The sequence below is a fragment of the Trichosurus vulpecula genome, chromosome 2 (assembly GCF_011100635.1).
Source record: "Trichosurus vulpecula isolate mTriVul1 chromosome 2, mTriVul1.pri, whole genome shotgun sequence".
NCBI classification, from domain to species: domain Eukaryota; kingdom Metazoa; phylum Chordata; class Mammalia; order Diprotodontia; family Phalangeridae; genus Trichosurus; species Trichosurus vulpecula.
In genome coordinates, this window is record NC_050574.1 from 121,761,185 (window position 1) to 121,787,762 (window position 26,578).

At 45.1% G+C, this 26,578-nt stretch overlaps 1 protein-coding gene across 3 annotated transcripts in view; it reads left to right on the plus strand.

Annotated features, from left to right (window-relative positions):
* The first annotated feature begins 15,720 nt into the window (after positions 1–15,720).
* GDPD5 (glycerophosphodiester phosphodiesterase domain containing 5) overlaps positions 15,721–26,578 on the plus strand; it is a 169,195-nt gene continuing 158,337 nt past the window's right edge. For all 3 annotated transcript variants that reach the window (XM_036745986.1, XM_036745988.1, XM_036745987.1), the window contains exon 1: positions 15,721–16,506. The gene's annotated coding sequence lies outside the window, so the exon portion shown is untranslated. The remainder of the gene's footprint in view (positions 16,507–26,578) is intronic.

Sequence of the window (26,578 nt, forward strand, 5' to 3'; positions counted from 1 at the left end):
TTGGTTTCAGAGAAGTCTGGGAAGACTTGTATGAACTAGTGTAGAGTGAAATGAGCACAAATAGGAGAACAATCTATATAGGAAAAATACCATAAAGATAGACAACTTTGAAAAACAACAGTTCTGACCAACCCTGATTTGCACAAGGCTCATGATAAAAAGCTCCACTTTGTCAGTTGAGGCATATATATTTTTGGACATGGCCAATGTGAAAATTGGTTTTGCTTGAACTATATATTTGTGTTACAAGGTTTTAGTTTTTCTGTTTCAGTGGGAGAAGGGAAGGAAAAAAGACTTTTATTCATTGAAAAATTAAATTGAAATTTTTTAAAAAGCTATTCTGTGATAGCTTTGTCAGGTGAGAGCACCTCCACTGAGTTAATCATAGGTGTGAACAAGACCCAGACACTCATATTGAATCAATCAATCAAAAGTTTTTAACTAGGTTTGAAAAGCTCCTGATCAATTTAGAAGTCCTTGCAAGCCACTAGATGAAATTGGCTGATATTGAACAGGAAGTATATTTGGATTGAATTGGGAAATTTGGTCATGCCCTATGGGTTTTGTATTAAAAACCAAGTCAATTCAGAAACCAGAAATTTAAGTGTTTGGCTCAGAAAGTTCCAGTGGCTTTCTCAGGGTCACCTGGGTAGCCATTAAGTGTTGTGGGGTCACCTGATCCCAAAAGCCCTGCTCTTTTCACTATAGCAGGATGCTTTCCCAAAACAACAGCTCCCAGTGAATTAGTGAAGCCCGAACTGGAAACTAGATGTTTTGACTCCAAGTCCTGAGCTCTTCTCACTACCCCACCCTGTATCCCCCACAGGAAATCTATCTATGGGCTCAGTATTTCCCCATCCATCCTGGATCAAAGGAGATAACATATTCAAAGTTCTTTGCAAGCCTAATAATGCTATATACACACTAGCTATGATTCCTAGTAGTGGCAGTGGGGGGAAGGGGTGCTGGTAAATGTTTAACAACCAATCTCTCCAGAAAAAAAAAGGTATACACGCACACTTTTAAGTTTAATTTGCACCATTAACTTTCTTAAGTCTACACAATTAACAAAACAATAAATCAAGCCCTTATTTGTAGTGACTGAAGTTTTCCGAGGTGTAAATGCTTGCATTAAAAATTTAACAATTGGCTCTGGCTTCCTTTGGCACACCTTTAATAGTAGTAAATCTCTCCTTTGACTTTCACAATAGACCTGGAAGGGAGGCAGGAACAGATATTACTAAAGTCATTTTGTATTAGGACCATTTCTAGCTAAAATAAACAAATCTATCACCCTAGTGCTCTACCCTAGGATCACCTTGGCCTTGTCCCTTGGCCTTGGCCTCTGTCTGCCTCTGATTTTGCTTGGCAGAATCAGCAGGTCTACTGCTCTGCCCCCGCTCAGCTCAACCTTCCCCTCATTCCCTTCTTCCATCCTTTCCCTACCATTGGCTGGAAGCTTCCTGGGTAAACAACTCCTCAACAGGGTCTGAGCAGGTCATTCATTCATTCATAACCTACTGTGTATAATGAATGCACCGACCTTCTTGCCAATAACCACAGCTAGCAATTCTATAAAGTCTAAACAAATGGCTTCCCCCTCACAACCACCGTAAGGACTAGAGTACATTGGCACTAGGGGGTGGAGGTATTATTTTCCCTCTTTCACAGTTGTGGAAACTGAGGCTCAGAATGGTTAAGTGACTTGTCTATGATGCCATAACTAGTAACCATCTGAGGCCAGGTTCAAACCAGGTCTCCTGACTCCAGGTGTAGCACTTTTCCAAATATGACAAATTTCTTGCTCTAAGACCTGGAAAAGACTTTAGAACACAGAATGTAGAATGTCAGAGCTAGAAGGACCTTTAGACTATGGAATATTATACAGTAGTGCTGTAAATTAGCTTAGGATAAGCAGCATAGTCCATTAGGTGACAGAGTAAATGGAATGCTTGAAAGTCATGAAGACTTGGGTTCAAATCTCCCACCAGATACTATCTGTGTGAACTTAGGTAAGTCATTTAACCTATGTTTGCCCCAGTTCTCTAATCTGTAGAATGGGGATAATAATAGTACCTACCTGCTAGGGTGCTGTGATAAATAAAGAAGATATCATGGAAATATTAAAGAACTATATAATTGCTAGTGAGTATTATTATAGCTATTAATAAAGAATATCAAAGACGGAGGGTACGTAGAACAGTCAGTCGGTCAATAAGCATTTGTTAAACACCTACCATGAGTCAGGCACTGTGCTAAGCACTGGGGATACAAAGAAAGGTAAAAAAAACAGGGTCCCTGACCTCCAGGAGTTCATAAGCTTAAGGAGGAAACAATATGTAAATGGTATATGTAGAGGATAAATTGGAGATAATCAACAGAAAGAAGGGACTAGCATAAATGGAGATTGGGAGAGGCTTCCCATAAAGGGTTGTTGTTGTTATTCAGCCATTTTTCTGTCACATCAGACTCTTCATGACCCCATTTCGGATTTTCTTGGCAAAGATCCTGGGGCGGTTTGCCATTTCCTTCTGCAGCTCATTTTACAAATGAGGAAACTGAGGTAAACAGGGTTAAGTGACTTGTCCAGGGTCACACAGCTAGTAAGTATCTGAGGTCACATATGAACTCGGGAAGATGAGTCTTCCTGACTCCAGGCCAGGGACTCTATCCACTGTGCCACCCTAGCTGTCTCCCCACCCCCAGTAAGAAGTGGGAACATAGAGTGTCAGAACTTGAAGGAACCTGAGCAAAGATAAATAAGATACTATCGATGAGACATAAAATCATACAGAGAGATAAGATACCTACACAGATATATTCCAAGGGGTACCGGGGATGTGCTGGAGCCAATTGTTAAATTTTCAGTGTGAGCGTTTACACCTGGGGAATACTAAATCAGGGCTTGATATATTGTTTTGTTGATTTTCTAGATTTAAGAAAGTAATGGAGAAAATGTTAAAGCAGATGAAACTTAAAAGGGTGCATATCTACTTTTTTCTTCAGAGAGCAGGTTGGTAAAGCATTTACCAATATACCATTGGTTAAATCTAATAATAGTAAGTGTACATATAATATAAAATGGATTTTTCACAAGTCGAGCCACAGAGGTAAAACCTATAAATATAAACACATCTAAAACAAATCATGAGTGTATAAGAGGAATAGAAAGTGTTTTGAAATCAAATAAAGGGGAAATTGATTCTAGCTCTGGGGATCAGAGAAGAATTCATAACATGTAACATTTACATGACAATTTGCACATATTTGACTCCCACAACTCTCTTTGGTGTATACTACAGTTATTATCCTAATTTTGAGGATAGGGAAACTGGAGGGTCCAAGATATTAAGTGACTTGCCTATGGTAACACAACTGGAAACAGTCAGATGTAGGATTCAATTCCGGGTCTCACCAGAATTCCAGTGCCTTGCTCTTTTTACCGTTCTTCAGGGGTGATGAGGCAGTCATCCTGGCTTCAAGGATGAATAGATTTCAAGTGCAGAGAGATGGGATCAAGGGCATCCTGGCAATTGGAAATGGTGCTGTTAAAGTACCTCTTGATCTGGCAAGAGATGATTTTGCTAAAGCAGGTAACATGATTCCAGGATTTAGATTCCAAAGGGTTTTAAGACATCAACTATCTAATCCAACCCACTTTTACAGATGAGGACACCGAGGCCCAGAAAAGTTGTGATGTGTCCAAGGTCACACAGATGGTATACAGTAGAAGCAGGATTCAAACTGAGCTCCTCTGACCAGGAGGCAGCATGATATAGTGGATAAGGCATTGGTCTTTGAATCAAGAAGACCTGTGTTCAGATCTTGCCTTTGACACTTTCTGGCTGTGTGGCCCTGGACAAGTCACATGGCCTCAGTTGCCTCGTCTGTGAGATGAGAGGATTGGCCAGCATGATATCTAAGGTCTCTTTCAGTTCTAAATCTATGAGCCTATGATATTCTGATTATAGCTCCAAGTCAAGTCAGCAAGCACTTATTAAGCACGTACTATGTGCCAGACACTGTGCTGAGAGATGGTAAGGAGCTTATGGTGTAATGAGGGAGACAACATGCAAACGACTGAGTACAAATGAGATGTAGGGGAGGATAAACTGGAGCTAATATTAGAAGGAAGGCACCAACATTAAGGAGGAATGAGGAATTAGTTAAGGAGAAATGCCTTCTTGTAGAAGGCGGGACTTTAGCTGGGACCTGAAGGAAGCCAGGGAAGCCAGGAAGTGGAGATGAGGGAGAGAATTCCAGGCATGGGGAACAGCATGAGATTAGCCATGGAGTGTCTTGTTCAGGGAACACCAAGGAGACCATTGTCACTGGATCACAGAGCAGGCGGAAAAGAGTAAGGTGTAAGAAGACTGAAGAGGTAGAAGGGGTCAGATCCTGAAGGGCTTTGAAAGCCAAATAGAGGATTTTATGTTTAATTCGGGCAGCTAGGTGGCGCAGTGAATAGAGTACCTACTCTGGAGTCAGGAGGACCTGAGTTCAAATTCAGCCTCAGACACTTGACACTTACTAGCTGTGTGACCTCGGGCAAGTCACTTAACCCCAACTGCCTTGCCTCCCTCCTCCAAAAAAAAATGGGGGCAGCTAGGTGGCACATAAATATGAAATGACTAGAAATGCAATCGAAGCCTCACTACTTGACTTGCCTGCGGAAGATCTTAAATGCTAAGATGGGGAATTTGTATGGAATGCTTTTGAGAGTAATGAGGTCACACTTGTGTATCATGAAAACCAATCAGGCAATGGTTTGTAGGATGGATTTGGCAGGAGGAGATCAGAGGCAAGGAGATCATTTGGGAAACTGACAATAACTCAGGGAAAAAGGGCAAAAGACCCTAAGTGCAGTGGTGGCTTGGGTGGAGAGCATATGGGGGATACTGTGGAGGTGATGAGAGAAGGCAGAGATGACTCCAAAGGTTACAAGTCTGAGTGACTATGAAAATGTGGCAATATTGATACAGACTAGGTTAAAAATAAACTCAGATTGGAGAAGTAGATTTAGAACTAAAGATAGGACATACAATACAATTCAGTTCAACAAACATCTATTAAAGGGATTAGGCACTTGGGCCTGATGTCAATCCCTCAAATCCCTGGTGAGCCTCTGGAGTCATGCCATGCTAAGGTAAAATCCCCAGGAAGGCTCAAAAAAAAAAATAATCCCAGATGAGCCACCAAGACATATGGGATCCTTCCAAAAGGGGCATTTGGGGTTGATTAAAAATCAATCCCTCAGATCCCAGATATCCACTCTCCCCCCACCCCAAGATGTAACAGGTAGTTCAAGATCCATCCCCCAATTCTCTGGCCTCACACAAACCTGAGTCAAATTCTGGAGGCTGAACCACAAGAGGTGAGTTTCTCTTGTAGGCCCACTGCCCACAAGTAAAGTGGCTCTGGGAAAATCTCCTAGTATATACATGCAAAATAAAATGGCCCCCAGTCCAGTGCAGCTTCCTTCTACTGCTGCAGTGATGTGTGCAGAGGGGCAGGGAAAGGAACAGGTGATAAGAATCACAAGTCTCAGACCATCAATACACTTTAGGTTGACCGCTGGTATTCTAAATATGAGCTCCTTGTCCAGTGACCAACAAATGGACAAACTGAATCATATTATTCTTGACATTCTTGATATAAATGAAGCCAGAAGGAAGTTACAATTAATGAAAGGATGGCTCATAGGTTCTCTTAAAAGTAGCAGAGAAAGGAGTTGAAGGAAAGGGTTTTATTGTACTCACAGAGGCAAGAAAAAAGATCATTTTCTGGGGCCATTTGGTCATTATGTACTGCAGCATCAAGGGTATTTGCAAGAAAGATCACCATGAAAATAACTGCAACTTACACACTACTATTGTATGAAAATGAAGAAGCAGAAAAATTCTATGAAGAGATTATTAAGTTCCTCTACATGAAATCAACACACTCTGATGCTTGGTGGCTTCAGTGCAAAGGTGGGGAAAGGTGAGGATGGGGTGTATCAACAATCCAGCTAGCAGCTTCTGTGGGGGCGTAAGATCCACCAACAACCAGCACCCAGAAAGCTGCCAACACAGGTCCTTTTGATCTGCTTTACTTAAGGAAAGCAACGTTAAGGGGTTAACAATCTTACTTTAATCCAGCATGCAAATAACATCCACCTAGTTCAGAGGAAAAGCCAGCACCCTGAATTACAGACCAAATACAATTTGTAGTTTTCAACATTTGGGTGTACAGCCGGGGAGCTCATTAGAACGGCTGGCCCAGAGTCACACGCCACTCCTGCTGTGGCTCTGAGCTCCTAGCGAGAATGCTAACCTCTGCGCTTATATATCCTGTTCAGGGCCCCTGAAGGGCCTCAACCTCACCCAGTCTGGGCATGGAAAAGTTCCCCACCCCCAATATCACATCAGATACAAATCAATGGCTCCCAATTGTCTCAATGCTGAGAAATACAAAAACAACCCACTTTATCTGCCCCATTCAAAGAAGGCCAGAATCATTAAAGGTCAACAGCAAAAAATCCCACCTTAATTACTATTACATGGGGAGAAAGATATGGGTTCAGGAAAAAGAACTGAGAGAGGCTAAAAACTTGTAGATTACACAGATGTATCATACCTCTAGATAATGACCATTTCCATGGAAAAAAGAATTGGTAGCACTAGACACAGTGAGCACAAAATAACACCATAGAGAATAAAACAGATATTTTAGAAAGCAGGAAAAGACGTGTTACTGATGTGGGAGTTATTCTTGAGTCAGCTGACTGTACAGTCAGACTATTGACTCATTGTAGTTAAGATCAGAATAAAAAAATACTAATGAGAAAAGGCTAGGTTATATATATTGAAACAACTTAACCTTGTATAACTTAAGTAATTGAAAGTCAAAAATGGGAAATGGACAACAGAAATGATACCAACACCAATACAACAATACCATTACAACAACAACACGAATATACCACCACTACAATAATTTCAGTAGGTTAGCCTAATTAATTGCCACAGCAAGAAGACCAAAAGAGGTCTTAGCACCTTAGTCAGCAGACATCTAACTCTCTTGCCAAACAGACTGAAACGGCTGTTGAAGGTAGGACCAGGTTAGAATATAAACTAGTTTGTAAAATGTTACAAAGGATGATTGATGATAATTAGTAGTATCATCTCATAAAGCAGAGGGAAGCAATGAGAGGTAAAAACAATTTAATTAAAGTTTGGCAAGATATCCATCTAAGTAAAGTTGTCCTAAGAGCACTCAAGGATGAAAACAGAAGGAGGACTACAGAAAGAAGAAAGATGGAAAATATTTGCAAAAACCATCATAACAAACTGTTTTCTCATGCAGGCAGATTGACCTCTGTGTGTGTTTGTAAGTGTGTTTGTATGTCTAGAACTAGAAGTGATACATCTCTAAGGGCACTGAGGGATGGATTTATGAAATACCTGAAGGTGGGAAAGATACCAAAGGCATGGGAAAAAATCTCAGACTTCATTATTTTTTTTAAAAAGTGACCGCCAAGAGAACATCAACAACGAGTAACCTGCATGCCTACTCTCCCATCTATTTAAAATCTTTATGAGAGTCATCTATACATGAATCAAGGGCATAGCCTCACACAACAAGTACGCTTTTGCAAGCAATATTACACAAAGGCCTACATCTATACCATTTCACAATTAACCAAAAGATGTAGAGAACACAGATTCCATTGTGCTTATTGTTTGTTGGTAATGAAAAAGCATTTGGTTTTGGTAGAACAAAACATAGTCTCACAGGCTCTTTTACAATAAGGTGTCACTCATCAATTGGATATAACAAGTGATGCGCTGATAAATGTTTAAGAACCAGCTCTCTGGGGGAGGGGGAATGAACACATGGCTCACTTTTAAATTTAATCTGTATTAATAACATTTTCTTCATTTATTTCTTAAGTCTAGACAATCAATAGAACAACAAATCAAACACTGCCTGTTTCTGAGGTGCAAATGCTCATGCTGAAAATGTAACAGTTGGCTCTCAAGAATCGGTACAATCTGTCTCCAACACACCACTGTATATAACACATATCCTTAGAAGATACACTAACAGAAATAATCTTATTCAATGACCCTCTGATAACAATTATCCAGAGACATATAAAATAGAAAGGCGTGCTTGCCAAAGGTGTTTGCTGCTCTCATGGAGGAGCTCCAGGGCAGCATCACAGTTGAAGAGAGATTCCTGGTAGATGGTAAAATTCTCCAGATGCTCCTGATTGTGGATGACATTGTGCTGTTACAGGGCCTCCTGAAAAAGATCTATAAGGAGCAGTTAAGTGGCACAGTGAAGAGAGCACATGCTCTGAAGATCTGAGTTCAAATCTTGGCCTAGCCGTGTGACCCTGGGCAAGTCATTTAACCCTGACTGCCTCCCAAAAAAGAGAGAGAGAGATCTATAAGCATTCAAAGGAATTTAGCCTATCCATCTACACAGGAAATACAAAGTAGATGAAGACCATCTGTGGTCCATATTTCAACATGCATTTTGATAGACATTCTATAGAGCTTGTCACATAGTATATATACCCTGGACACAGAGTATAAATGGACAATGAGCTAAGCCCGGAGTTGAATAGGGGAATGGACTAGATTACTTTTGAGAAATTGCAAACCTCTTTTAGTAACTCCAAACTTCCCATGAAAGCAAGGCCCACCTTTTCAATACTAACATTTTACCAGTGTTGCTCCATGGCATCCAGAGAACTAAAAATAAATTTCACATGTAGAGCAATGGAGCGGTGTATGGTGGGCATGAGAAAGTGCCAACATATAAATAATAAAGAACTCTGAAGAACAGGAGTAAAGGATGTAAGAAAAATGGGGTTGGTCACCTTGCAAGAGTACAGGACGACCATTAGACATCTACAATGCTCTACCCTCATGATATCAGGAGAAATTGAGGAAGGCCTCAAACATAGTGGATGGACTCCCTGTAGCAAACTGTCAAGGGGACATGGCCAAGAGCTATACAGGATGGATTGTAATGGGTGGGTTGAGGTCTACATCCCAAATAGATGAAATTGCAGTGCCATGTGAGTTTTTGAGTATATGAATAGAATATTTTACATCTAGCTTTCCTCAGATGTGGGTGATACAAGCATTCAAGGTCCCAAATACATATCAGGTACAGGATAGTCTTCGTTTCACCGCACAAAAAATGCATGAGATGCAGAAAACTAACAAATCCTATAAATCAATTTAGAAACAAATAAAGTGTTCTTAACATTAATGGTCTTAATAATTCTCTGTAAAGGCAACCAAACTTGGGATTGCTATTAGGCAAGCCTTTGATGTTCTGCTGTTTTCCCAGAGTCCTATACAGTTCCACCAAGACTCATTGCACCACCCTGTGGTTTAAACTCCCCTTGGAAGATAAATATACTTTAAAGGCTGCTGCAATCCCTTTCCTATCAGACCTGTACTATCTGAGGAATTCACCAGCTTTATTCTCTAAAGAGGATCCTCTTCATGAGTTCTATAGACTATGCTCTTCTGTTCTCTAAGGAATGTACTACTTCAGAAAATCTCTTTGCTCTCTCTAGGTCCTATCCTTGAACTTGGGATTGGGCTTTAATCTCTCAAAGCTTATTCTTCTCGGAATACCTCCATTTTCTAAATAAAAGACTGAATCATACAGAATAGAGAATTCAAAATCTTACCTCCTATACATAACAGTTTGAAACTCACAAATGTCTGAGAACTACCATCTCAGGTCACACATGCCAACCTCTATCATGTGCTTCTGCTACAAGTGTTTATCCATTATTCCCAAAGCTAGTGAGCTGCAAATGGACATAGGATCCTCTTCCCACTCTACATGTCCATTGTACTTGTCTCTGGTCTGTTCTTCTCAAAGAGAATGAGAAAAAGAATGTGTGGGCTGGTCTTACAATTTGTTTTTATAGACCACAGATAAGGGCAGTAAGAGCCTAGCCCTTGAATCTCAATCAATCATGCTGAGTGATGGAAGCATTTCTGGCATAGTAGACAGAACAGTGGCTTTGCAGTTAGAGAACCTGGATTCAGATCCCTCCTCTGACACTGTTGGTGTGAGCTTGGGCAAAGCTAATTAAATTCACTGGGCCTTAGTTTCCTCACATATAAAAAGAGGAGAGTTGGAATAGATGACCTCTAAGGACCCTTCCAGCTTTAGATCAATGATCAATCAACCAACAAGCACTTATTAAGGCAGTAGAAGGAAATGGAACTAGTATTTATTAAGTACCTGCTATGTGCCAGGCATGGTGCTAAGGACTGGGGATACAAAGAAAGGCAAAAATGCAAAAATCTTCTAGATCCTCAAGAGCTTAATAGAGGATGCAACATGAAAATAAATAAACAAATATACCATAGATAAAGAACAGATGGAAGGTCACCTTAGAGAAAAAGAACTGGGAAGGCCTCCTGAAGAAGGTTGTGTTTGAGCTGCATCCTGAAAGAAGTCAGGGCTATCAAGAAGTGGAATCCAGGAGGGAGCGCCTTCCAAGCTTGGGGCACAACCAATGTAAAAGCATGGAGATGGGAGGTGGTAGATAGTATTCCAATCCCTTTGTCTTATCATCCAGGTGGCAGTGGGCATACCCCAGTCCCATAAGGATATCTCCCTGTAATCTCATCAGGCTGATTTGATAATTCATCAAATTGGGGATCAGAGCCAAGATGGTGACTTGAAAACAGGAACTCACTTAAGCTCTCCCCCAAATCCTTCCAAACACCTGTAAAAATTACTCTAAACAAATTCTAGAGCTTCAAAACCCATGAAATAACAGAGGGAAACAAGTTTCCAGCTCAAGACAGCCTAGATGGTCACTGGGAAGGGTCTATTGCACTATGCCGGGAGTGGAGTGCAGCCCAATGTGGGCCCTGCCAGGACAGACTAGGCATGGAGTAGACCGGGCAGAGCAGGCCTCAGGGCCCTGAATCACTGAGCTGTGGCAGTTACCAGACTTCTCAACCCACAAACACCAAAGACAAACAGCTATTTGAAGTCACCATCCAGCTCAAAAATTGTCAGTGGCTCCCTACTGCCTCTAGTATAAAATACAAACTTTCCATCCTGGCATTTAAAATTCTCTAGAGGTTGATTTCAACCTGCCTTTCCAGACTCAGCTCAGTTGCACACTCTATGTTCCAGCCAAATTGGACTACTGGCTATTCCTTCGACTTTGGCATTCCATCTCTTGTCCCCTGCCTTTGCATAGATGTCCTCTGTGCTTGAAATTCACTCCCTCTTCACCCCAACCTTTCAGAATCCTGTCTTCTTTCAAAGTGCCACATCCCACCAATCCTCCTAGAATTATCCAGAATTTACTTACTTGTGTACAAGTTGTGCCTCCCTATTCCCCAAAAAGATTATGAATTTTATCAGGGAAGGAAACTTTCCTTTTTCTTAGTATCCCAGGGCTTGGTATACTGCCTCACACCTAGTGAGTGATTAATGGATTTGAATTGAATTGAATTGAAATGGATTACAGGATAGTACAATCCATCGAGTTGGACACAAGCAAGCATTTATTAAGTGCTTACTATATGTCAGGCATTGAGCTGAGCACTAGTGATACAGACAAAGGCAAAAACAGTTCCTGCCTTCAGGAGCTCACACCAATGGGCTTAATGTCTCTGGACATCAATTTCCTCATATGTCAAATGAGGAGGGCATTCTTAAATGACCTCTAAGATCCTTTCTGGCTCCGAAATCCTATGATCCTATGAAATATAGTCAACATTTAGGGCAGAGAGAATATCTAGAAGGAGTTGGCCAATGGATCAATTGCAAAATGAGGACCAAAAACACCCTATTGGATTTGGCAGTGAAGAAGTCCTGTTACCTTGAGATTGCCACCACCTGGTTCAGGCCCTCTCATGTCACACCTTGATTACTACAATAGCCTGCTGGTGGGTCTGCCTGCCTCAGGTCTCTCCCCACTCCAATCCATTCTCCATTCAGCTTCTAAAGTGACTTTCCTCAAGCTCATCTCTGACCATGTCACCCGTGATTCTCTATTATATTGTCTTCAGGATCAAATATAAAATCCTCTTTTTGGTGTTCAGAGCCCTTTATAACATGTCCCTTGCTTACCTTTCCAGTCTTCTTACACTTCACTGTACCCCTTCTTCCCAATCTACTCTTAAATTCAGGGACACTAGCCTGCTTGACGTTCCCCAAACAAGACACGTCCTCTCCTGATTCCAGGCATTCTCATTGGCTTTCCCCCATAGCTGGAATGCTTTGCCTCCTTATCCCCATCTTTTGGCTTGGTCCCAGCTAAAAATCTCACCTTCTGCACAAAGCCATTCTCTTAGTGCTAGTGCTTTTCCTCTAAACTTATGTCCATTTTGGGGGGCCATCACCAGTTATGCTGACCTGTGTCTTGCTGCTGGACTCTGATGACTCCGAAGGAGAGAGGCTGATGACTTTGCATAGCCCTGCCTCACTTAAATCCAATTCACTTGCAAGTCAAGACATCACCCTGCTGATGTCATTGACCCTCTTTGAGAACAAAGGAAGAACTACAATGTCCACTTTATCCTGCATATATCTTTGCACACAGTTACATGCAGGTCTCCCTTCTTTAGAGTATGAGTTTCTTAAGGGCAGAGAATGTCTTTTGCCTTTCTTTGTATCCCCAGACACCAATTAACATGGTACCTGGCACACAGTAGGCACTTAACAAAAACTTATTGACTTGAGGAAGAACAGAACAATCTCCACCAAGATGATCAGATAACACTCCAAATTCAGCTGGTCTAAAGCGAACTCATCAGTTTCTTGGATTAACCTGTCTGTCTCCTCAACTCTTCTGTTTCTGTGAATGGCACCACACTATCAGCGGCCACATCTTATCATTAGTGATACGTTTCTCTTCAATTTCTCTCTCTTCTCACACAGTCTCAGACCCTAATTCCAGCCTTCATAACCACTCTCCCAAACTTTTAAAAGTAATATATTGCCTCTTAGCTTATCATTCTGCCTTCAATCTATGGCTGCATCTTCCCAGAGGTCAACTCATACAGTGGAATGCACATGAGATTTGAAGCCAAAGGACCTAAGTTCAGATCAGTTCTTTCTCTTACTTAAAGCCACACTTGTAACTTTAGGCAAATCATTTAATATGACCCTCAAGTTCCCCATCTGTAAAAGGAAGGAGTCAGACTAGGTAAGCTCTAAAGTCTTTTTCACCTCCAAATCTACCAGCCTATGAAAAGGTGAAGAGATGGGACAACAGAAAGGTAGAAGTAAGAGTAGAACAAATGCCCTTTTACCTTTTTCCTGTTCCCACATCAGGAAAATGGGTGTATTAATCCTTGCCTCACTCTCCTCACCTACCACTTGGGAAGGTAATAGATGTGAATGGTAAAGCCTATAGGGACATGAACTATTACTGTTTCTCCCCCTCATTGGACCACTGGGTACTTGGTCCAGTAATTGAGCTGTTTGTTCCTTATCTTTGGTATCTTTATTTACATTTCTATTTTAGCTTCAGTCTAGCCACAATCATAAACTCTCGGAGGGCAGGGACCAGGTTTTAAACATCTGTCCCCTTTCTAATGGAGGTAAGATCATTCGGAGCTGGAAATGACTTTACAGAGATGGTATAGTCCTACCTCCCCATTTTATGGATCAAGAAACCAAGCCTCAGTTTTGCAAAGTGATTTTCTCAAAGTCATACAGATAGGTGCTTTTCAAACATTATTGATCCTCAGGTATTGATCGGGCAGGTAGCGGCTATTATCATTCCCCTTTACAGATGAGGAAACTGAAGCAGAGGTAAGGTGACTTGTCCAGGACCACACAGCTAGTAAAGTGTCTGAGGCCAGATGTGAGCTCAGGCCCTCCTGACTCCAGGCTCAGAGCTCTATCCACTTCAACATCTGGCCGCCTCTAAGAGATAGAATTTGAATCCAGATCTTCTACCGTTAAATACCCGAATTCTTGTCATTGTACCAGGAAACCCAGTCACCCGTTCTGCACACAGGTGCTTAGGCAATGTGGATGGATTGCCCTCTAACCCAGGCCTGGTCTCTTACCTCTCCCCTGCCCATTCTTCTGAGTGAGTTCATTTCCAAAGATGGGGGGGGGGATTGTAAAGGGGTGTTTGTTGAAAGGCATACCCGAGTTATTAAACAGCACATAGCTGTTTAGCAACCCGAGTTATTAAACAGCAATGAAATGCTGGGGAACAGAGTTGGGAGAGGGGAAGGATTTCATATAGATCCGTTTTCTATTTTTAAAAAGCTTTTTTTCTTCCACTTCTTTAAATCCGAACATTTCCAAGGCACTGAAGCAACCAATCAGGGAAGCAAGGCTGGAGAGGGAGGAGAAGGGCCCAAGGGCGACCCCAGAGTCCATTCCCCTCCCTCCGCTTGGGGCCTCTCCCTTCCTCTCCCCACCCTCCATCCCCCAAACCTTTCTATTGCCCCGCCCCCCCCCCCCACCTCTCCCGGGTTCCTACAGCTCTTCTACCTAGCCCTACCTCATTCTTTTCCCCATCCCATTGACCCTCTCTAGAATGTGCAGGCAGAGTAAGAACCCCAAAGCCCCCAAGACGTTACAGAACCAGCCCCCCTTTCCCTAACTTATTTACAAAGCAATCTGAAATGCAAAATGGGGCTGAAACCCAGAGGGCCTCAGCAAAAGCACATTTTGCCCTAAGGTTAACCTAGCCACGCCCTTCTCTTCCCAAAGCCCTTCCCCAAATCCATCGTCCCCTCCCCCAAACACTTCCTCACACTTTACCCGGCTCCTTTCCCCCCTTCTCCCTCTCCCCTGGCTACCTCTAGTCGTTTCCTATTCGCTCCAACCCACTCCCCAGCACCTTATCTACTCTCTAGCCCTTTTCTCTTAGGATTCCCCCACCCTGACCTTTTAAAACTTCCCCCTCCCCACCATCAGCCCCTACCTCTTCTCTCCAGTCCACCCCCTAGCCTTTTTCGTAGTTCTTTCCCCGAAGCCCCTCCCTCTCTTTTCCACTCTCTCCTCGAGCCCCTTCCTCTCTTCGTTCACACAAACCCCTTCCCCTAATCCAACAGCCCCTCCCTCTTCTCCCCCATTCATTCCTTCTTCCTCAGCCCCTTCTCCAGCCTCCTTTTTCTTCTTTGCTTGGCCCACCCCCTCCCCCAAGTTCTCCCACTATTGATTCCCCTACCTCCCCACTTCACTCCTCACCCTATTTCTTTGGGGGGGGAGGTTCCCCCAACCCCTACTTCGCCCCACCTCAGGGAACGTAGTTGTGTTAGCTCCACCTCCTTTCCATTCAGCTCTTTCCTATTGGCTCCTCTTCCCTAGTCGCGTGCAGGGGTGGGGGAAGAGGAGGTTGGGGGAGGGGGTTCGGCAGGTTAGACGATCCGTCCCCTCCCCCCACTTCGCTGCGGCTCCGCCCTCCCCGCGTAGAGTCCTCCCGCCTCCGGGCGGGGTCCTCCCGGCTCCTTTCATTCCCGGCCCGGACGGCGCTCCTAGGGCTCTGTTTCTGACCTCTGCGGGACTGCTTCAGAGTGGCAGGCTAACCGTGGTATCGCGGAGCTGAGGGAGCCCGGGAGGAGGAGGAGAAGGAAGAAGAGGAGGGCTGCGGGGTTGCTCGGGACCCAGGCTTGCCAAGTCAAAGCCTGCGCTCCATTTTGCAGCGGGCTGCCGGCCCGACTTCCCCGCTGGGGCATCGGCTGCACCGTCCTACTCCCCGCCCCGCGCCAGCCGGGGCTACAAGCTCGGACACCGCCCGCGCCTCTGGCTGGAGCCGGAGCCGGAGCGCACCACCCGCCCTCTCCCCCAGTCCTGGGTCCTGGATCCCGGTCGCGGCTCGCCAGCCCCGTGCCCGGGACGTAGCCGTGCGCCCCTGCCCCAAGGCTGTTCGTCTCCTACCCCGAGCACCCGAGCCGCAACTCTGCCTGAGCTCCGAAACGCGCCCACTGCCCTCACCCCGTGTACCGGAGCCCGGGCGCTGCCAGCCTCTGCCCACGTGCGAGAGACCCAGGAAGCGGTGCGATCCTGGGCGCAGCTTGCGCCTCCAGCCGGGTGCCAGCCGGCAGCCTGGACGCAGTCGCCTGGGTCAGAACTTGGCCGGACCCCGGCCGCCTCCTTGTTCTCAGCAAATCAGAACCCGGACACCGCTACCACTGTTGGTCCCCTTGATTTGGCATTTCGACTAGCTGGAAGCCGGGACCCCACCCGCTGCCCTGTGCCAGGACACCATCCTCTCCCGTAGCCAGCGTCCTTGGTCCAGCTCCCCGAGGGCACAGTGGTTGCAGCGGGCTCTGCTCCCGGTCCTCGCCCTCTGGAAGTCTACCCTGTATGTGCCGGGGAGGCTGCAGGCGTGCAGGGCCCTCGCCCTCGAGAGAGGAGAAGAGCAGAGGCCGACTGGGCTGGTGATTTCCGCTCCAGATAGAGGTGCCTTGGGCTTGGGCTAGGTGAGCCCTCCGCACCGAACCCTACGGGGGCACGGGACAAAGCAGGAAACACCCCAGGAAGAAGGTGAGTATCAGATTTGGGGTCTAGGAGCTGGGACTTTAGGGCCAAGATAATGGGGACTGAGCACGCCCCACCACCACTTCTTTTCAGGTCAGGAATGTAGGAAAATATGAGAATTTCACTTTGTCACACCCTGGGCCTCTGTTGGATTACATGGTCTCCAAGGTCCCTTTCTGCGCTAAATCCGTATGATGCCCAAAGCCACTCTGCACATCTCAGCTCTTCCCGGTGAGAGCTAAGGGAAGAGACCGAGGGGAGCAGAGGAAGAGAGATGTGGATTGGGGGAGAAAAGCAAGGGAGAAGGAAACGTGGAGAGACGGTGACCAGGAGGGAGAAATGACGGAAGGATCTGAGGACATTGTGAGGGGATGTAGAGAAAGGGAAGGAAAGACAAGGAGGTGAGGGGGAAAAGTATATGGAAGAGAGGGGCATATGAGAGCCATTATGTGCTTTTAAGGCTTACAAAGTGCTTTTATAGCCATAAGCTCTCTGCTCCTCACGGTGGTTCTGAGAGAGATGGAGTTGTAATATCATCCCCATTTGACAGAAGAAGAAACTGAGGCTCAGAAGAAAGGTTATGATTTGCCACAATTAGTAGAGGCCAGTTGGAGACTAAATGAAACCTAGATTTTCTGACTTCAAATCCAGAGTATTTATACTAGGTGTAAATAGTATTTATACTAGGTATAAATAGCATTTATGCATAGTGTTTATTTATACATAATTTATACTACGTATAAATAGTATTTATTCTATGCTACACTGCCTTGCAGAAGAAGGTGAGGACATCAAGGGGAGAAGGAGAGGGCTGGTGGGGTTGGTGGTAGAATATGAGTTCCTTGAAGGCAGGGACTTTTGTATCTCCAGCATTCAGCAAGATGGGTGGCATGTTATTGTTGCTTAATAAATACTAGTTGTTTGCTGGTGAAGGAAGTAGGTCAGTGAAAATACAGGTTGAGGGCAAAGCCCAGTCAGGTAGCAAAGGATAAAGATTGCATTCCATATCTCCTTCTCTCTTGACACCCAGTAGATGCCTGTTCAGTTTAAGTACCAGTCTTCAAGGTGTAGCTGGAGATACTTACCTCAGTGGTTCAGGGATATGAGATTTCATCCATTGGCCATGCCATCATGCTGGTGCTTCAGTCACAGCCTCTCTCTGTTTCTCTGTCCTTAAGAAGCAGACTGCCTTCACTAGTAGCTGTGGCTAACCCTTTGTTGTTGGGCCTCTCTGTGCTTAGCTAGACTGATCCTCTGAGGACACACCCAGGCCATCATTGGCCACATACTTGACCAGCTGGAGTAGGACCTGCCAGGGCTTAAGCATCAGAGGAGAACTTCAGTAGATATGCCTGGTGATTCGAAGATGATCAAAGAACTAGTGGCCTGCCCTTGGGGAGATTAACCTAGTGGGGTGGGTGGGGAGAGAAGACAAAATCCTTAAAAAATAGTTGCAATACAAAACAGAGTATGAGTTATACAGTGCTCTGTGAGGTTTGCCAAATTGGAGTGAAGCCCAGTGACCTCTCTATGGACCTGGCATTCTAGGCCTTGTACATTCTGGCTCCGGACTCTCTTTTGAGAGGCTTTTCATTGTGTTCCCCTTCCTGTGTGCCATTCTAGGTGGCATGGCCCTGATTTCAAATCCTGCTTCAGATATTTCGTAGCTTTGTGATCCTAAGTCAATTAACTCGGCTTTCAGCTATTTCATCTACAAAATGGGGCTGATAATATCACCTACCTCTAGGGTTATTGTGAGGACCACATGAGATCCATAGATGAAGTGTTCAGCAAGCTTCAGAGTTCTATGTAGATATTATTATTATTAAACTACTTCGAATCATTCCCAAATAGGTAAGATCTCTCTGCTCTGTCTTTTTTTTTGTCTGAGCACTCAGATGTATTTCCCATCTTTGTTCCCTCCCACCCCCCCAAGCCCAGTTCTAGTGCCCCCTTATCCCTTCCTGGAGGCCTTCCTTTATTTGTACACCTGCCCCGGGATCATTCTTACCTAGGGGCCCCTCATTACTTCGTCAGTCAGTTAGCATTTTACCAAGTACCCACTCTGTGCCAGGCACTGTGCTTGGGACTCAAAGAGAGGCAAAAAAAGTTCCTGCCCTCTAGGAGTTCATACTCTGATAGGGGCGATAACATCCAAACAATATTTAAAATAACAACCTGGATTCATATCCTTCCGAAACTTAGTATCTGTGTAACCTAATGAAGCCTCAACTTCTCCTGGGCGTTGATTTCCTCCTCAGTACATGGTTCTTGCCTTACAGGGTTGTGAAGATGGAATGAGATTATGTTTACAAAGGGCTTTCAAAGCACTATATAATTGTCAGCTGTTATTATTATGAGTTAATTTATTCATAGGATCATTAGACCTAGTGCTGCGAGGTACCTTGAGGCTACTGAGTCCTCCCTCTTTTTACAGATGAAGAAACTGAGGCAGAGTGGGCAACTTGCCCAGAGTCACACTGATAAGGAAGTACTGGCAGGATTTGAATTCAGGTCTTTCTGACTTCAAGCTCAGGGCCCTATCTCCCCAGTACTTACTGAGTACAAGTCTGACCACCGAATTTTCTTCAGGAACCTGGAGGGGGAGCAGGGTATTAGTGCCAGACTGTGTAGGGGATAGGGGTTTGGCCAGTCTGTTTTGTGTTAATCTTTGTTCTTAGATTCCAGCAGAAAAACTGAGTGATAGCTTAGCCCAGGAGAGGAGGGGGGTGTATTGGATGAGCTCTGAGCTCCTTTCCAGCTCTAAATTGATGACCCTGGGGGTTCAAATCCCAGTTCTAGGACTGACAAGCTAGGTAATAACTGGATGAGCTCATCAGTTGCCTGAATCTGTGAGATGGTGACAATGATCCCTTGCACCAGGGTCTTTGTGGATAAAGGGACCTGAGTTGGAGTCAGGAAGCCCCAGTTTCAAGTCTTGGCCTCCAACACAAACTCCTTGTCTGACCATTGAGCAAAGCACTTAATTCCCTAGTGCCCCAAGCCACTTGTCTATCTCCTTGGTTCCCTACACCTGTGAGTTCACAGGTCCAGACTGGACAAAGCATATATGCCTTACTGAGCTCTCATAGGAAAGGGCTTGCTAAATCTGGCAAGTGCTATAGAGATGGAAGCTGTTATTAGAAAGGTGGGCAATTATCATGTCTCTCTCGTCATGGTTGATCGCTCAATTGCCTACTGTGTGCAAGGTGGTGGTGGTAGTACAGAGACAAAAAACCAAAACCACCCTTGCCCTCAAGGAGTTTACGTTCTCACTGGGAAGTAAGGTCAGGGCCATTCAGGGAGGGATTAGGAAAGGCATTCTGTGGAAGTAGTGCTTTCCTGAGCAGAGCCTTGAAATAAGCTAGGGATTCTCAGAATAAGACATACATTTTTGGACATGGACACTGAGGATTTGTTTTACTTCATTATGCACATTGGTTATAAGAGTTTTGCTTTTCTTAATTTTTTTAAAATTTGGAATTGGGAGGGACAAGGGGAGAAAATAATGCCTGTTAAATTGGGGAAAAAATAATTAAATTGAAAAAAGAACCCTAGAGATTCTTTGAGGTGGTAATGCATTCCAGCTTTGGGGGACAGCCTAGGCAAATGGAGATTGGAACTGAGCATCATGTATGAGGGACAGTTGGGAGGGTGGTTGGCTGGACTGTGGAATTTCTGAAGGATGTAATAAGCCTGGAAAAGGAGGTCTTCTACCATTGTACTCTGACACTTTGTTCTGGTATTGAGGTCACCCCAGATTCTACACTTGGAGCAAACGTTTCCTGGGCAGGTAGTCCTGAGCTGGAAAGGCTCCGAGTCCTGGATTGGCATAGGAGAGCCATCGTTTAGGAGTCAACCCAGCGTAGTTTTGGGGTGATGGATAGTTCAGCCACAGCAATACTGGAAGGCTCCCAGGTCTCAAGAGAGCTTGAGAACTGTGTTGGTGAATGGAGTAGTAACTGCCAATGTTCTCCAGTGGAATCATAGCTCCTTGAAGCGTTAGTTATATTATAGAATTGCAGGCTGGATGAGACTGACTCCTTATGAAAACAAAAGCATCTGTGGACATGTGGACTTTGTGAACTCCCAGAGCCTTTAGAGATCATGAAGACCAACCCTATCATTTTTTTGGGGGGAGGGACTTGCCTTAGGAAACAAGGCCAAGTTGCCCTAGTGTTGGAACCAGGGGAGCTGGGCTCCCTGACCTCTAGTCCAAGGCACCTTCCCAGACATGAGGACTCTCCTTAAGGCTTTTCTCCAATCCCTAATTATCCCATACTAGCTTATAAGGTGCCTTTTCCCCCCCTTTTTACAGTCTGGCTCTCTCCAAACCTCACTGGACATTATCCATCCCCACCCAACTCTGTAATCCAGCCAAACTGGCCTTCTCTCTGTTTCTCACTCACAATATGCTCCATCTATGGTCTCCATTTCCTGTCCCTTAAACCTTTGCCCTGACTGTACACCCTATGCCTGGAATTCACTCTTCCTTACCTCCTCAGATAGTCTCTCTTTAAGACCCAGCTTAGGCACCCTAATCCCTGCCAAATACCAAGTGATTTGCTTTATATTTTTGCTGAATATAGTTTATATGTACTGGTCTCCTGCACTGAAATGTAAACTCCTTTCCATTAGGGATTGTTTCATTCTTTGTACCTATATCCTCAGGAACCTTGCCCAGTATCTAGCATATAGTAGACTTTTTTTTTTTGGAGGGGGGAAGGCAGGGCAATTGGGGTTAAGTGACTTGCCCAAGGTCACACACCTAGTATATGTGTCAAGTGTGTGGGGTCAAATTTGAACTCAGGTCCTTCTGACTCCAGGGCCAGTGCTCTATTCTCTGCACCACCTAGCTGCCCCTATAATAGACTCTTAATAGATGCTTGTTGGTTGATTGATTGAGTCTCCCTTCCCTGCTTCCTCCACAGCTGTAGCATTGAGGAAAGAGCAGAATCCTGGGAATGAGGGTTCTTGCCTTCTAGTCCCAGGTCTGTTATTAACATACTGTGCAAGCTTCGGCCAGTCCGTCAGTCTCTGGTCTGGCCCTCAGTTTTCTCATCAGTGATGGGAAGCCTTTCTATTCCAGTCTTTCCTGACTGTTGCCCCACACTACAGCTGGCTTCTTCCCCATTTGGCAGCTTATTGGAGTTTAGTTTGTCAGTATTCGAGGTAATCTTGTGACCTGAACTTCTTTCATGAGGGGCTGCTCCTGAGACTGGGGCTGTGTTCCTTGGTCACATGGATCCCAGGAACCTGACAAGGTTAACTTCTATCACTAAGGTCCTCCAGTCATCTTTCCTCACCCACGTCACCAAAAGCAATGATAATAATTAATAATAATGGTAATAGCCAGCATTTGTGTAGAGCTTTAAGGTTTAAAAAGCACTTTGCAAATATCTCATTAAATAATAATGATGATAGCTAACATTTTTATTATGTTTACCATGTGCTAGGCACTGTGCTAAATGCTTTACAGATGTTGTCTCATTTGATGCTTACAGCATCCCTTTGAGGTGGGTGTTTGTTATCCCTATTTTACAGGTGAGGAAACCAGGGTAGGCAGAAGTGAAATGACTTGGGCAAGGCCACACAACTAGGAAGAGTCTATGGCCAGATTTGACCTCAAGTTTTCCTGACTCCAGGTCCAGTTCCCTATCAACTAGAGAACACCTAGCTGCCTGTAAAAAGTAATCGAGGAGGGATAGTATCAGAATTCAGAGCCTGAAGAGTTTAGACCAGGGGTAGGGAACCTGCGGCCTTGAGGCTGCATGTGGCTTTCTAGGTCCTCAGGTGCGGCCTTTTGACTGAGTCCAAGTTTTACAGAACAAATCCTTTTATGAAGGGGATTTGTTCTGTGAAGTTTGGTTTCAGTCAGAAAGCTGCACTTAAGGACCAAGAGCCACACGTGGCCATGAGGCTGCAGCTTCCCCACCCCTGGTTTAGACCTATTCCCTTTATTTTACAGATGAAGAAACTGGGGGCTGGGAGGTGGGAAGAAACTTGGATCACCCAGTAAAGCAGAGACTTGGACCCAAGTCCCCCTGCTCCCATTCCCATACTCTTTCTACCACTATCTCCTTTTGAAGGAAGAGGGGGTTTCCTTCTCTTTCTTTCTAAACATGAGAGGATATTGTTCACATCCCCAAATAGCAAGCACAGAGAAGGGTTTGTGTGTGTGTGTGGTGGGGTGTCATCCTCGGTCAGGGATAGGGGAAGGAGGTGTGTACAGGGGAAAGCTGGATGTGGGGTTTGGCTTGGAGTCCTTGATTTCCCTCCATCCTCTACCCCATATCGAGCTCCCTCGAATCACCACAGACAAGTTCAGGGAAATCTTCCAAACCAGCCTGTTGGGAGAAGGTTGGGGCCGAGAACTGGGGGAAGGGGCCTGTGGCTCTGTTTGATCTCCTTGGTTGTCTCTCCTCTCTCCAGGAAAAGGAAACTTTTCTAGGTTTTGACAGGTGCCAGAGAGGGAGGTCCCAGCTGCCGGCTGGTTCCCGCTGGACTCCCAGTCTGGCCTCACTCTCTGGGCCCTTTCTCTACAAAGGTGTGTCCTGAATAATTTATCGACCCCTTAGGATATGCTGGAGGCTCAGGAAATTGTTACATGGTCAGATAAGTGTTTCCTCCCTTCCCTGGAGAGCAGGGAGGTTTGAAAGGCACTGAACTAGCATTTATGAAGTGCCCTGGGTCCTAGCCCTGGCCCTGCCACTGGCTCACTGGGTGGCCTTGGACAGCGCCATGCACAGACATGTATTAAGCACCTCATGCATACATAGCTGTATGTTAGATACTAGGAGAAATTCAGTTTTTAGATGAGGCCTATGTAGGCCCTGCCCTCATGAAGCTTTGTCTGGAAGAGAAATTCTTTACCTGGGATTAGTGAATAGATTTCAGGGGTCTATGAACTTGGCTAGGAAAAAAATACATCTTTATTTCACTGTCTTACTGAAGTCGAGCATTTCCTGCCATCATGAATGTAGGCTACAAGCATTCTGAGAAGGATCCCAACAAATTCACAGTCCAACTGCACCAGACAAACAAAGGGGTCCAAGGATAAGGACCCGTGGACCAGAAGGAGGCTAACACACAGACCCAAATGCCCATAATACTTGGTAGGGACTTTAGAGAGGGATCAACTGGGGGCAGGGGAGGCAATCAGGGAGAAAATGCTATCTCTTCTAGGAAGTCTGTAAAGAGAGGAAATGATTCTTGGTAAAAGGAGTGAAATGATTGCAGAGAAAATGCCACCTCTTCTAGGAAGTCTGCGAAAGGGGGTGATTCCTAGTATCAGGAGTGAAGTAAGCAAAGGGAATGAGCCAGTAGAACCAGGGTCTGTTTGGGGTTTGGCCCGGCTGTGCTGTGAGGGGCAGGGGACATTGGGTGAGATGAGACTAGCAAGGCCTCTACAGCGTCAGATTGTGAAGCGCCTCAAATGGCAGGAATTTGTTTAGCTGGTGAAGGGGACCCACTGAAGGGTTTGGAGCAGAGATCCCATGAAATAATGTACTTAATGTGAAGTAATATAAATAATGTGAGAAGTGCTTTGTAAGCTGTCAGGGCTGAAAGGGACAATGCTACGATATAAAATAGCTAATGTTAGTAGTCTTTGGGTTTTAAAGTTACTCTGTTTCTGACAACAGCTGTGTGACCGTGGACAAGTCTCTGAGCGAGTTTTCTTCTCCTGTAACAGGTAACGCTCACACTCTCTCCCTACCTTGCAGGATTTTGGCAAAGAAAGTGCCCTAGAAATATCAGTTGTTTGTTTATATAATAGGAGAGAAATAGGATCCAAGTTCCCCTCCCGTGGGAAGCTCACAGTCTTGTTGAGGAGAAAAGGTGTTGGTGCCTGCAACCAGAAAGGACAGCTCTTTTGATGAGAGGTTGGGAGTACCCTGCTTCTGCTAGAGTTTAGCATGGAGAGCACCTGAGGCAGTCAGGGAGGGCTTCCTGGAGGAGGTGTTGCGGCTGAGGGGTGGGGTGAGCAGAGTATAAAGGGAATGTTATGAAGGAAGCCTCTGAAGCAGGAGAGAGCCTTAGGATTTGGGAACTTGGAGACTGCCATCAGGAGGCAGCAACATGGCTCAGTGGATAGAGTGTTGGATCAAGAGTCAGGAAGACCCAAGTTCAAATCTGGCTTTAGACACTTACAAGCTGTGTGACCCTGGGCAAGTCATTTAATCTCTGTTTGCCTTAATCCACTAGAGAAGGAAATGGCAAACCACTCCAATATCTTTTGCTAAGAAAACCCCATGGACAGTATGGTCCATGGGGTCATGAAGAGTCAGACCCTATTGACCATTCTGACTGGGACCTAGGAGGTATGTTCTAGAACAGTGAGAAATTCAATCCAGAAACACAATAAGGACCTCTGCTTGAAGGATCTGTTTGAAGCAGAGCGGCCCAGTGGATAGAGAGCTGGCCTCGGTCAGATCCTTCCTCGAATGCATCCTGCCTTAGGAAAAGTCTCCTCAGTGCCCCATGCACTCTGACTAAAACTCTCAGAATAGCTCCTGCTCCATCCTGGAACCTTTTTTACTGAGAATTCCCTCCACCAATGGAATGGGGGCATTGTGCTACCTGCTGAGTATACAAAAACAATAAAAGGCCTGATTATTGGTGCCTGTCTTCAGGGAGCTTCCATTCTACCAGAGGAGGTTCTCTGATGGGTTAATTCAAAGTAAGTTCAAGGAAGAAAATGCATGGACAGTTGGAGGTGACTAGGCACTCAGATGTGTTACTGAATTTTGGCCAGCTTGATTTACTCTTTTGTTTGGGGCCATATCCCTCAGGAAAACCATCCATTAAGAAGGGGAGAGCTTGATTTATGTGTTGTTGGTGGGGAACCCCCAAATTATAGCTCCTAAGGCATTTAAGTAAGAAGGCTTTGAAAGGTTCCTTCCATCTCTAATGTTTTTGAATGTTTCATGTTCTCTGGGCTTCTCTGTTTCTAATGCTAGGTGTTCTAAGGGCCCTCCCAGCCCTGACATTCTGTGTTCTAAGGTCCCTCCCAGTCCTTATATTCTGGGCTCTGAAATCCCTTCCAGCTCTGATATTCTCTATTCTAAAGTCCCTTCCAACTCTGACATTGTATGCTCTAAGGTTCCTTCCAGTTCTGACATTCAGTGCTCTAAGGAGCCTCTCAGTTTTGACATTCTTTGTTCTAAGGTCCCTCCCAGCTCTGACATTCTGGGTTTTAAGGTCCCTCCCAGATCTGACATTCTGGGTTCTAAGGGCCCTCCCAGCTCTGACATTTTGTGTTCTAAGGTCCCTCCCAGCCCTGATATTCTGGGCTCTGAAGTCCCTTCCAGTTCTGATATTCTCTATTCTAAAGTCCTTTCCAGCTCTGACATTCTATGCTCTAAGGTTCCTTCCAGTTCTGACATTCAATGCTCTAAGGAGCCTCTCAGTTTTGACATTCTTTGTTCTAAGGGCCCTCCCAGCTCTGACATTCTGGGTTCTAAGGTCCCTCCCAGTTCTGACATTCTGATGCTTGTATGCAGCAGACCATGGGGAGCTATAGCAGGTTCTATAGCAGAGTAAGGCAGTGCAGATAGCATTAGGAGGATGGGACTGTTTTCCCTGCCTGACCACCCAATGTCTGGGGAAAGGATGTCTGCTTATCAAAATGAGCAGGCTGCTTTTGCCTGAGGCTCCTTCCCCCTTGGTAATTAGCAGCTGTGCTAAATGGAGAGCCCTGTGATTTGGAGCCGGATGAAGGCAGTCTGCTGGCTGGCAGGAGGGTGGGATGGGAGGGGTTCCAGACTTAGTCAACTGCCGATGTCAGACTGGAGGAGTTTACGGCACAAAAGAATCCTGCTGTCCTCCAAAGGGCTCACTCAGGCACAGTGCAGCCTCTGCCCTCCCGGGAGCCTGTCAGTGGATCATCCACCACATTCAAGGCCCAGCAGGGTTACAGCTTCTTCAGGAAATGACTGTATATGGGTAACCAGCTTGGACAGTGCTTGGGAGACCCTGGGCGAGACACGTAGCTCTAGGTCCTCGTGTGTGGGGATTCCCTCTAAGGGGGCTCAGGCCCGCTTGAGGACTTCTCATGCTGTTTGATTTTTCGCCCTGT